This window comes from Salmo salar, chromosome 19 (genome assembly GCF_965601325.2).
Source record: "Salmo salar chromosome 19, fSalSal1, whole genome shotgun sequence".
Classification (NCBI taxonomy): domain Eukaryota; kingdom Metazoa; phylum Chordata; class Actinopteri; order Salmoniformes; family Salmonidae; genus Salmo; species Salmo salar.
Window position 1 is genome coordinate 22,501,761 of NC_138309.1, and position 12,017 is coordinate 22,513,777.

Below are 12,017 nucleotides of genomic sequence, written 5' to 3' on the forward strand. Positions count from 1 at the left end.
ATGGCAATCCTCTCTCCCTACAATTTCACGTTTGCACTGCAGCATTTGCACTGCAGCCATCCTAAGCTGTACAGCAAATCAGCAATCTGTTAGCTATTTCAATGGTTTTCAAACTTTTTGACCCACGAACCTCAGAATGGAGTGGTTCAAAGCTTGCATGCATGCGCGCACAGGGCACAAATGTAGTCTGTCATTACAGCCTTTATGTAGTTTCAAAATTCCAGATACAGAAATAAACTGCATTTTAGACCTGCATTTTCAGCTCAAAGTCATTCATGTTAGCAGTCAATATCAACTAGGGATGGAAAGCATGATCTGTCTGTATCCTTATTCTTCCTCATAAATATTATAATTAATTTGCCAAAATTTGCAGCCTGGTCTCATATATTTAAATATACATATGTTTATTCCATCACTTTACTTAGATTTGTGTGTATTAGGTAGTTGTTGGGGAATTGTTAGATATTACTGCACTGTCGGAACTAGAAACACAAGCATTTCGCTACCCTCGCATTAACATCTGCTAACCATGTGTATGTGACCAATTTTGATTTGACTAGACGTAACATAGTAAATGCAAATCCGGAACAATGACATTTTATGATATGCTACATTTGGTTAGATTAGACGGATGCTTACTCAAGGTAAAAATGAAAGTAGGGTGGATGGGTGGGTGTATAATTCTTAAGTCAAGCAACCCAAAGGTTTTTAGCCAATTAGCAATTTTTCAACTACTTGCTACTTTGCAACTACTTAACATGTTAGCTAACTCGAAACTTAACCCTTCCCCTAACCTTAACCTATAACCCCTTGTGTTCAATGTTCCAAAATTGCGTAGAGATTGGATGTGTGTTTTGTCTTGTCCCGTCCTGTCCTCTGTAAATATCGTTGTATATGTTTTCCTTGTTTTTTGTATATATTTCATGTGTTTTAATCTCACGTTCCATCTACGGACTTAATATAAAGTCCTGCAACCCGCCTCACCCATTGTGGTACAGATCTGCTATTTTTATACTTTAGAACCGGAACCCCTATCAGAAGTTAGCTAACTAGCTAGTAGTCATTTAGCCACTGCAAGCGGTCTTCACCATTAACTCGGACACCAGCCAGCCTCAGCTCGGTCAATACCTGCCAGTCTACACAGCGCGATATCAACTCAGAGCATATCAGACTGCTTTTTCTCTACCACATCTCCGGATTCCTACCGCAAGCTCTGAACCTTTACACCGGATCATCGCAGCTGGTTAGCTGCAATCCGAGTGGCTACTCCTGGCTAATGTCTCTGTCCCGAAGCAAGCACCAGGTAGCCTTGAGCTAACCTCGAGCTGGGCCCATCTCCCGGCTTGCCGAAGTGGTCCACCAGCTAATTCTTGGGTTACAATACCTCTTTTGCCAATTGGCCTGGACCCTTTACTGTTGACACGGAGCCATGCCGATCCATCACGACTGGTCTGCCGACGTAATCGTCCGAGGTGGTTTCAACAGGCTCTTCCATTGAGACATCACCAAAGGCCCATCTGCTAGCCCTGGCTCGCTAGCAGTCTGAATCGCCATGTCTCCAGCTCGCATTGCGTAGTAGCAACTACTGAATCAGCTCCCTGACTCACCTATTGCTACTCATTGGACCCTATGATCACTCGGCTACACATGCCTCTCCCTAATGTCAATATGCCTTGTCTATTGTTGTTTTGGTTAGTGATTGTCTTATTTCACTGTTGAGCCCCCAGCCCTGCCCAATATGCCTGAGAGATCCTTTTTGTCCCACCCCCCCAAACATGCCGGTGACCTCACCTGGCTTAACTGGTGCTTCTAGTAACAAAATCTCTCATCGTCACTCAATGCCTAGGTTTACCTCCACTACTCACATCCTACCATACCCTTGTCTGTACATTATGCCCTGAATCTATTCTTCCACACCCAGAAATCTGCTCCTTTTACTCTGTTTCGAATGCACTAGACGACCAGTTCTTATAGCCTTTAGCCGTACCCTTATCCTACTCCTCCTCTGGTGATATAGAGGTTAGCCCTGCAGCCCCAGTACCACTCCCATTCCCCAGGCGCTCTCATTTGTTGACTTCTGTAGCCGTAAAAGCCTTTGATTCATGCATGTTAACGTCAGAAGCTTCCTCCCTGTTTTATGCCCTGCCTTAGCACAGTCCTCCAACCCTGATGTCCTAGCCGTGTCTGAATCCTGGCTTAGGCAGGCCACCAAAAATCCTGACATTTCCATCTCCAACTACAACATTTTCCGGCAAGATAGAACTGCCAAAGGGGGCGGAGTTGCAATCTACTGCAGAGATAGCCTGCAGTGTTATGTCATACTATCCAGGTCTGTGCCCAAACAATTCGAGTTTCTACTTTTAAAAATCCACCTTTCCAGAAACAAGTATCTCGCTGTTGCCTCTTGTTATAGACCCCCCTCAGCCCCCAGCTGTGCCCTGGACACCATATGTGAATTGATTGCTCCCCCATCTATCTTCAGAGTTCGTACTGTTAGGTTACCTAAACTGGGATATGCTTAACACCCTGTCTGTTCAACAATCTAAGCTAGATGCCCTCAATCTCACACAAATTATCAAGGAACCTACCAGGTACACCCCTAAATCGGTAACCATGGGCACCCTCTTAGATATCATCCTGACTAACTTGCCCTCTAAATTATCCTCTGCTGTCATCAACCAGGATCTCAGCGATCACTGCCTCATTGCCTGCGTCCGTAATGGGTCTGCGGTCAAACGACCACCCCTCATCACTGTCAAATGCTCCCTAAAACACTTCAGCGAGCAGGCCCTATCTAATCGACCTGGCCCGGGTACCCTGGAAGGATATTGACCTCGTCCCGTCAGTAGAGCTCTACTTGCACATCACCATCTGCACATCTATCACTCCAGTGTTAATGCTAAATTGTAATTATTTCACCTCTATGGCCTATTTATTGCCTTACCGCCCTAATCTTACTACATTTGCACACACTGTACATAGATTTTTCTGTTGTGTTATTGACTGTGCGTTTGTTTTTGTGTAACTCTGTTGTTTTTGTCGCACTGCTTTGCTTTATCTTGGCCAGGTCGCAGTTGTAAATGAGAACTTCTCAACTGGCCTACCTGGTTAAATAAAGGTGAAATTAAAAACATTAAAGGATTTGTAACAAGTAGTATGTTTTGCAAATTGTTAACATATTGCACATTTTTCAAATTCGTAACATATCGTAAGAAATGGGTGATTACATCCACAAATCAACACATACCATATGAAAAGTAACATATCATTCTAAATGGAGTGTCTCGGATTTACATACAGAATAAAGATGGCGCCGACAGATAGGGCTGGTAAAATGGCGCCAACAGATAGGACTGCTCCGCTTCTAGCTCCTCAGCAACTTTGCAGTATTTTGTTTTTTTGTGTGTTATTTTTTTACATTATTAGCCCAGGAATATTTTTGTCTATTACATACAGACGGATATAACTTTTGGATATCAGAGCTGCGGTAACTCACCAGCATTACGAGTCCTTTTGTTCACCTGACCTAGAGTACCTCACAATCAAATGCCAACTGTATTACCTCCCAAGAGAATTCTCTTCGGTTATAGTCACAGCCGTGTATATTCCTCCTCAAGCCGATTCCACAACGGCCCTCAAAGAACTTAACTGGACATTATGCAATCTGGAAACCACATATCCTGAGGCCGCAACTATTGAAGCTGGAGATTTTAACAAAGCATATTTAGGAAAACTACCGAAGTTCTATCAACATATTGACTGTAGTACTCGTGCTGCTAAAACACTCGACCTCTGCTACTCCAACTTCTGGGATGCCTACAAGGCCCTCCCCCACCCTCCCTTCAGCAAATCTGATCATGATCATGATTTTGCTTCTTCCTTCCTATAGGCAGAAACTCAAACAGGAAGTACCTGTGCTAAAGACTATTCAACACTAGTCTGAACAATCGGAATCTACGCTTCAAGATTGTTTTGATCACGTGGACAGGGATATGTTCCAGGTAGCCTCTGAGAATAACATTGACAAATTCACTGATATGGTGACTGAGTTTATCAGGAAGTGTATAGATGTTGTACCCACTGTCACTATTAAAACCTACCCTAACCAGAAACAGTGCATAGATGGCAGCATTTGTGCAAAACTGAAATTTAACCATGGCAAGGTGACTGGGAATATGGCTGAATACAAACAGTGTAGTTTTTCCCTCCGTATGGCAATCAAATAGGCAAAACGTCAGTATAGAGAGTCGCAATTCAACGGCTAAGACATGAAGTATGTGGCAGGGTCTATAGACAATCAGGGACAACAAAGGTAACACCAGTGACGTCTTGCTTTCGGGCAAGCTAAACACCTTTGAAGATAATGCAGTGCCACCAACGCAGCCCGCTACCAAGGACTGTGGGCTCTGCCTCTCCGTGGCCGATATAAGGCAGACGACATCCCTAGCCGCGTCCTCAGAGCATGCATAGACCAGCTGGCTGGAGTGTTTACGGACATAGTCAATCTCTCCCTATCTCAGACATCTGTCCACCATTGTTCCTGTACCGAAGAAAGCAAAGGGAACTTAACCTCTATGGGCTAGTCACTCACCAGCCAGTGTAATCCCATGGCGCGATATTCAAATACCTCAAAAATGCAAAAACTTCAATTTTTCAAACATATGACTATTTTACAGCATTTTAAAGACAAGACTCTCGTTAATCTAACCACACTGTCCGATTTCAAAAAGGCTTTACAACGAAAGCAAAACATTAGATTATGTCAGCAGAGTACCCAGCCAGAAATAATCAGACACCCATTTTTCAAGCTAGCATATAATGTCACATAAACCCAAACCACAGCTAAATGCAGCACTAACCTTTGATGATCTTCATCAGATGACAACCCTAGGACATTATGTTATACAATACATGCATGTGTTGTTCAATCAAGTTCATATTTATATCAAAAAACAGCTTTTTACATTAGCATGTGACTAGCATGTGACTAGCATTCCGACCGAACACTGCCAGTGAATTTACTAAATTACTCACGATAAACGTTCACAAAAAACACAACAATTATTTTAAGAATTATAGATACAGAACTCCTCTATGCACTCGATATGTCCGATTTTAAAATAGCTTTTCGGTGAAAGCACATTTTGCAATATTCTCAGTAGATAGCCCGGCATCACAGGGCTAGCTATTTAGACACCCAGCAAGTTTAGCACTCACCAAAGTCAGATTTACTATAAGAAAAATGTTATTACCTTTGCTGTTCTTCGTCAGAATGCACTCCCAGGACTTCTACTTCAATAACAAATGTTGGTTTGGTCCCAAATAATCCATTGTTATATCCAAATAGCAGCGTTTTGTTCGTGCGTTCAAGACACTATCCGAAAGGGTAAATAAGGGTGACGAGCATGGCGCATTTCGTGACAAAAAAATTCTAAATATTCCATTACCGTACTTCGAAGCATGTCAACCGCTGTTTAAAATCAATTTTTATGCCATTTTTCTCGTAAAAAAGCGATAATATTCCGACCGGGAAATCGTTTTTTATTACAAAGAGAGTGAAAGTAAAAGCATGCTATCCCCTCATGCACGAGCCTCAGTCTAATGGCCCTCTGATAGAGCACTTGCCAAACGCGCTAATGTGTTTCAGCCTGGGGATGGAATTACATCGTTCAGCTTTTTCCCGCCTTAGGAAGTGTCACGTCATGCCAGAGATCCCCTGTATTTGTTAGAGATGATCAAGGAGGGCAAGAAATGGTCAGACAGGCCACTTCCTGTAAGGAATCTTCTCAGGTTTTGGCCTGCCAAATGAGTTCTGTTATACTCACAGACACCATTCAAACAGTTTTAGAAACTTTAGGGTGTTTTCTATCCAAAGCCAATAATTATATGCATATTCTAGTTACTGGGCAGGAGTAGTAACCAGATTAAATCGGGTACGTTTTTTATCCGGCCGTGCAAATACTGCCCCCTAGCCCCAACAGGTTAACTAAATGACTATCGCCCCATAGCACTCACTTCTGTTATTGAGAGGCTATTTAAGGATCATATCACCTCTACCTTACCTGACACCCTAGACCCACTTCAATTTGCTTACCATCCCAATAGAGCCACAGACGATGCAATCGCCATTGCTTGGCACACTCCGACAAGAGGAATACCTATGTAAGAATGCTGTTCATTGACTATAGCTCAGCATTCAACACCATAGTATCCTCCAAGCTCATCATTAAGTTTGGGGCCCTGGGTCTGAACCCTGCCCTGTGAAACTGGGTCCTGGACTTCCTGACGGGCCGCCCCCAGGTGGTGAAGATAGGAAACAACACCTCCACTACGCTGATCCTCAACACGGGCCCCACAACTGTGCATGCTCAGCCCCCTCCTGTACTCCCTGTTCACCCATGACTGTGTGGCAAGTCACTCCTCCAACTCAATCATCAAGGTTGCAGACAACACAACAGTAGTAGGCCTGATTACCAACAATGACGAGACAGCCGACAGAGAGGTGAGGGCCCCTGGACTGTGGTGCCAGGAAAATAACCTCTAACTCAATGTCGACAAAACAAAGGAGCTGATCGTGCACTTCAGGAAACAGCAGAAGAGCACACCACTATCCACATCAACGGGATCACAGTAGAGCAGGTGGAAAGCTGCAAGTTCCTCGGCGTACACAACACTGATCTAAAATGGTCCACCCACACAGACAGTGTGGTGAAGAAGGCGCAACAGTGCCTCTTCAACCTCAGAAGGCTGAAGAAATTTGGCTTGGCACCTTAAACCCTCAAAAACTTTTACAGATGCACAATTGAGAGCACCCTGTCGGGCTGTATCTCCACCTGGTACGGCAATTTTACCGCCCGAAACAGCAGGTCTCTCCAGAGGGTGGTGCGGTCTGCCCAATGCATCACCGGGGACAAACTACCTCCAGGACACCTACAGCACCCAATGTCAGCACCCAATGTTGCGAGGGTTAACATGTTTAAATGTTTTACTCACGTCAGCCATGGAGAAGCGACGGTGGCACTGTATTATCCTCAAAGTGGGCAAAGAAGGTGTTTAGTTTGTCTGGAAGTGTGGTATCGGTGTCAGTGACATGGCTGGATTTCTTTTTGTAGTTTGATTTCCTGTAGACCCTACCACATACGTCTCGTGTCTGAGCCGTTGAATTAAGACTCCAACTTATCCCTGTACTGGCATTTTGCTTGTTTGATTGCCTTGGGGAGTGAATAGCTACACTGTTATATTTTCAGATTTATTCCCAGACTACTTTCCTTTAATGTTTGTCGATTTCGCCCCTATAGTTTTGCGCAAATGCCGCCTCCATCCACAGTTTCTGGCTAGGGTAGGTTTTAATAGTCAGTGGTTACAGCATCTCTAATGCACTTCTTTATAAACGCCCTCACTGAGTCAGTGCATAGGTCGATGTTGTTCTCTGAGGCTGACCGGAACATATTACCGTCCACGTGATCAAAACAATATTGAAGCTTGGCTTGTGATTGGTCGGACCAGCATGGAATGGTTCTCGTCACTGGTACATCCTGTTTGAGTTTTTGCCTATACAACGGAAGGAGCAAGATGGCGTCGTGGTCGGATTTGCCAAATGGAGGGCGGGGGAGGGCTTTGTATGCATCGTGCATCATTGCGTAGCACAATCCATATGTTGGAAGATTTTAGTTAGACTTGTTCTCAAATTTGCTTTGTTAAAATCCCCAGTTACAGTAAATGCAGCCTCAGGATGTATTGTTTCCAGTTTGCATATATTCCAGTGAAGTTCCTTGATGGCTGTGTTGGTGTCTGCTTGAGGGGGAATGTACACAGCTGTGACTATAACTGACAAGAATTCTCTTGGTAGGTAAAATGGCCGGCACTTGACTGTAAGGAATTCTAGAGTGGGTGAGCAGAAGGACTTGAGTTCCTGTATGTTGTTATGATTACACCATGAGTCGTTAATCATAAAGCATACACCCCCGCCCTTCCTTTTCCCAGAGAGGTGTTTATATCTGTCGGCACGATGCATGGAGAAGCCCGGTGGCTGAACCAATTCCAACAACATCTCCCGAGAGAGCCATGTTTCCGTAAAACAGAGAATGTTACAATCTCTGTCTCTCTGGAAGGCAACCCTTGCTTGAATTTCATCGACCTTGTTGTCAATAGACTGGACATTGGCTAGTAGTATTCTTGGGAGCAGTGTGCGATGTGCCTGTCTATGGAGCCTGGCCAGGTGGCCGCTTCGTCTGCCCCTTCGGTTGCGTCATTGTTTTGGATCGCCTACTGGGAGGATCCGCTTCGTGAAAGTCGTATTCCTGGTTGTAATGTTGGTAAGTTGACGTTAATCTTGTATCCAATCGTTCTTCCTTGCTGTATGTAATAAAACTTAAGATTTCCTTGGGTAACAATGCAAGAAATAATACATTAAAAAACAAAATGCTGCATAGTTTCCTAAGAGCTCGAAGCGAGGCGACTATCTCTGTCGACGCCATACTCGGTAGCTCACAATATAAGACGCTTCTAGACCCTTCTTATTAATGGTATCTGTTGCTTTTATACGTCTTATTACTCAAAAGGTGTCTTTATTCTCGCTCAAACTCATGTGAATTATTTTTCAAATAGGTTTCCCGCGAGAGAGTAATGGTTAGTGTGATTGGATGTTAATTATTCGACTAGGCTATCTGTATTTGACATTGTTGTTATTTCGCTGAACACTAGATGGTTTAATTTTAAATTTGGCAGTGAAATGAGGCTACTCAGGCGAGAGAAAAACATCACCCAAATGTATAGCACTATTGGAAAATATACATGTCCTGTTTGAAAATGTGGAGAAAAAAGAGAATAATGTATATTAAAAAAAAATGTGAATCATATTTTTATTTGTTGTACCCCCAACGGCATTGCGCATACCCCAGTTTTGGGAATACCTGATCTAGGGAAGTGTCTTTTGTTTAGATGTCTATCTAGCTAGCTAGCTAAAAAATGAACCATAATCCCAATCCATAGAGTACTAGCATTACAAACCGATTGTCAAAGCTAGCTAAAGTTAAACAAAAAGGTTCAATATTAGATAGTGAGCTAGCTAACATTAGGCTATAACTAGCAATGCAAATGGCTTGCTGAGATAATATTACTACACAGATCATACGCGTAATGTTAGCTAGTGAGCCAGCCATTTAACGACAGCTAGTTAGCTAACAGTACGCTTTAACTTGTATTTTGTTTAGACAAGTAGCTATTTAGCTAGCTAAACAATGAAACATAATCCCAATCCATAGAGTACTAGCAATACAAACCGATTGTCATAGCTAGCTAAATGTAACCAAATATGTACAATGTTAGCTAGTTAACAAGCTAAAATTAGGCTATAACTATGCAATGCAAATGGCTTTCTGAAATAATATTACTACACAGAGCATACACTTAACGCTAATGTTAGCTAGCGAGCCAGCCACCTAATGTCAGCTAGCTAGCTAACTGTCAACTTCCTTGACAACAAAACTGTTGATCGCCATTTCTTACTCATCACTGTCATCAGAAGACACTACTTCAATTAAAATGTTTTCACCTAAATCAGGGATTTCTGATTCATTTTCAGAGTCAGAGAGAGTCAGCATGGTACGATCATCCTCGAGAAGGTAGTCCATCACAACTTTTTCCCACTGTCCTTTGTCGATAGCGCCTGAAATTCAAGGCAGCAATGTTATTGAGAGCATTAGCAACACATTAGGCTAATGTTATATCTTTTGAAAAAAAGTGCTGTAGAAAGGATTATCTACACATAACGAGCAGCTCATTTTATAGACATGAGATGGTACATGGCAGACCAATCCGAAACTCATCTCTCGACATATTCAGCCCAATCATTTTCTCAGCCGATCATGGCTAACGGGAAGGTTCCTGCCTCTTTCTGTGGCTAAACCAACTAGGCACGTAATTTAACAACTTTATTCATATTTACAGATGACATACAAGTTTGTTATTAAGGCACATGAAAGTTAAAATGTTCCAGAAGGCATTGCTGCCAAAAAAACGCATCTCCTGTAAAGTTGTGATTTGCGACATATGCCTAGTTTCCTGAAATGAGTCACAATTTGTAAAAATGTCCAAAACATAAATCAGTTGTACAGTTAACTACCAAAATTAAGGAAAATGAAATAATTACATGGTCTTTGGAAAGTATTCATATTTTCCCACATTTTGTTACATTACAGCCTTATTCTAACATTTATTTAATCGTTTTTTCCCCTCGTCAATCTAAACACAATACCCCATAATGATACTGCAATAAGTTTTTTTTTTTAATGTTTGTAAATATATGTATGTATATAAAATGAAATCACATTTAGGTAAGTATTCAGACCCTTTACTCAGTTGAAGCACCTTACAGAATCAAGTCTTCTTGGGTATTATGCTACCAGTTTGGCTCACCTGTATTTGGGGAGTTTGTCCCAAACTTAATTTTTACCTTTATTTAACTAGGCAAGTCAGTTAACCTGTTAGGGCTAGGGGGCAGTATTTGCACGGCTGGATAAAAAAATTTACCCGATTTAATCTGGTTACTAATCCTACCCAGTAACTAGAATATGCATATACTTATTATATATGGATAGAAAACACCCTAAAGTTTCTAAAACTGTTTGAATGGTGTCTGTGAGTATAACAGAACTCATTTGGCAGGCAAAACCCTGAGACAGATTCTGACAGGAAGTGGATACCTGATGTGTTGTATTACCTTTAAACCTATGCCATTGAAAAACACAAGGGCTGAGGAATATTTTGGCACTTCCTATTGCTTCCACTAGATGTCACCAGCCTTTACAAAGTGTTTTGAGTCTTCTGGAGGGAGATCTGACCGAACAAGAGCCATGGAACGAAGATGGCCCATTAGACACCTGGCGCGCGAGTTCATGTTGGGTACCCTCGTTCCAATACATTATAAAAGAGAATGCATTCGTCCACCTTGAATATTATTCATGTTCTGGTTAAAAAAGGCCCTAATGATTTATGCTATACAACGTTTGACATGTTTGAACGAACGTAAATATATTTTTTCCCCTCGTTCATGAAGTGAAGTCCGGCGGGCTTAGATCATGTGCTATCAAGACGGAGATTTTTGGACATAAATGATGAGCTTTTTTGAACAAAACTACATTCGTTATGGACCTGTGATACCTGGAAGTGACATCTGATGAAGAGAATCAAAGGTAATGGATTATTTACATAGTATTTTCGATTTTAGATCTCCCCAACATGGCGGCTAGTCTGTATCGCAACGCGTATTTTTCTGGGCGCAGTGCTCAGATTATTGCAAAGTGTGATTTCCCAGTAAGGTTATTTTTAAATCTGGCAAGTTGATTGCGTTCAAGAGATGTAAATCTATAATTCTTTAAATGACAATATAATATTTTACCAATGTTTTCTAATTTTAATTATTTAATTTGTGGTGCTGACTTGAATGCCGGTTATTGGAGGGAAACGATTTCCTGAACATCAACGCCACAGTAAAACGCTGTTTTTGGATATAAATATGAACTTGATAGAACTAAAAATGCATTTATTGTCTAACATAATGTCCTAGGAGTGTCATCTGTTGGAGATTGTAAAAGGTTAGTGCATAATTTTAGCTGATTTTATGGTTTTGGTGACGCCTGTCTTTGAATGGCACAACATTACACACAACTCTTGTAAATGTACTGTCCTAACATACTCTAAATTTATGCTTTCGCCGTAAAACCTTTTTGAAATCGGAAAACGTGGTTAGATTAAGTAGATGTTTATCTTTCAAAGGGTGTAAAATAGTTGTATGTTTGAAAAATTTGAATTTTGACATTTATTTGGATTCAAATTTGCCGCTCTTGAAATGCACCTGCTGTTGATGGAGTGCACCACGGGTGGGACGCTTGCGTCCCACCTAGCCCATAGAGGTTAACCTCTTGACGGTCGCCTAGGATAGGGGGCGCTACAGCGATTTCGGAAAAAAATGTGTGCCCATTTTAGATGGCCTCCTACTCAAACTCAGAAGCTAGAAT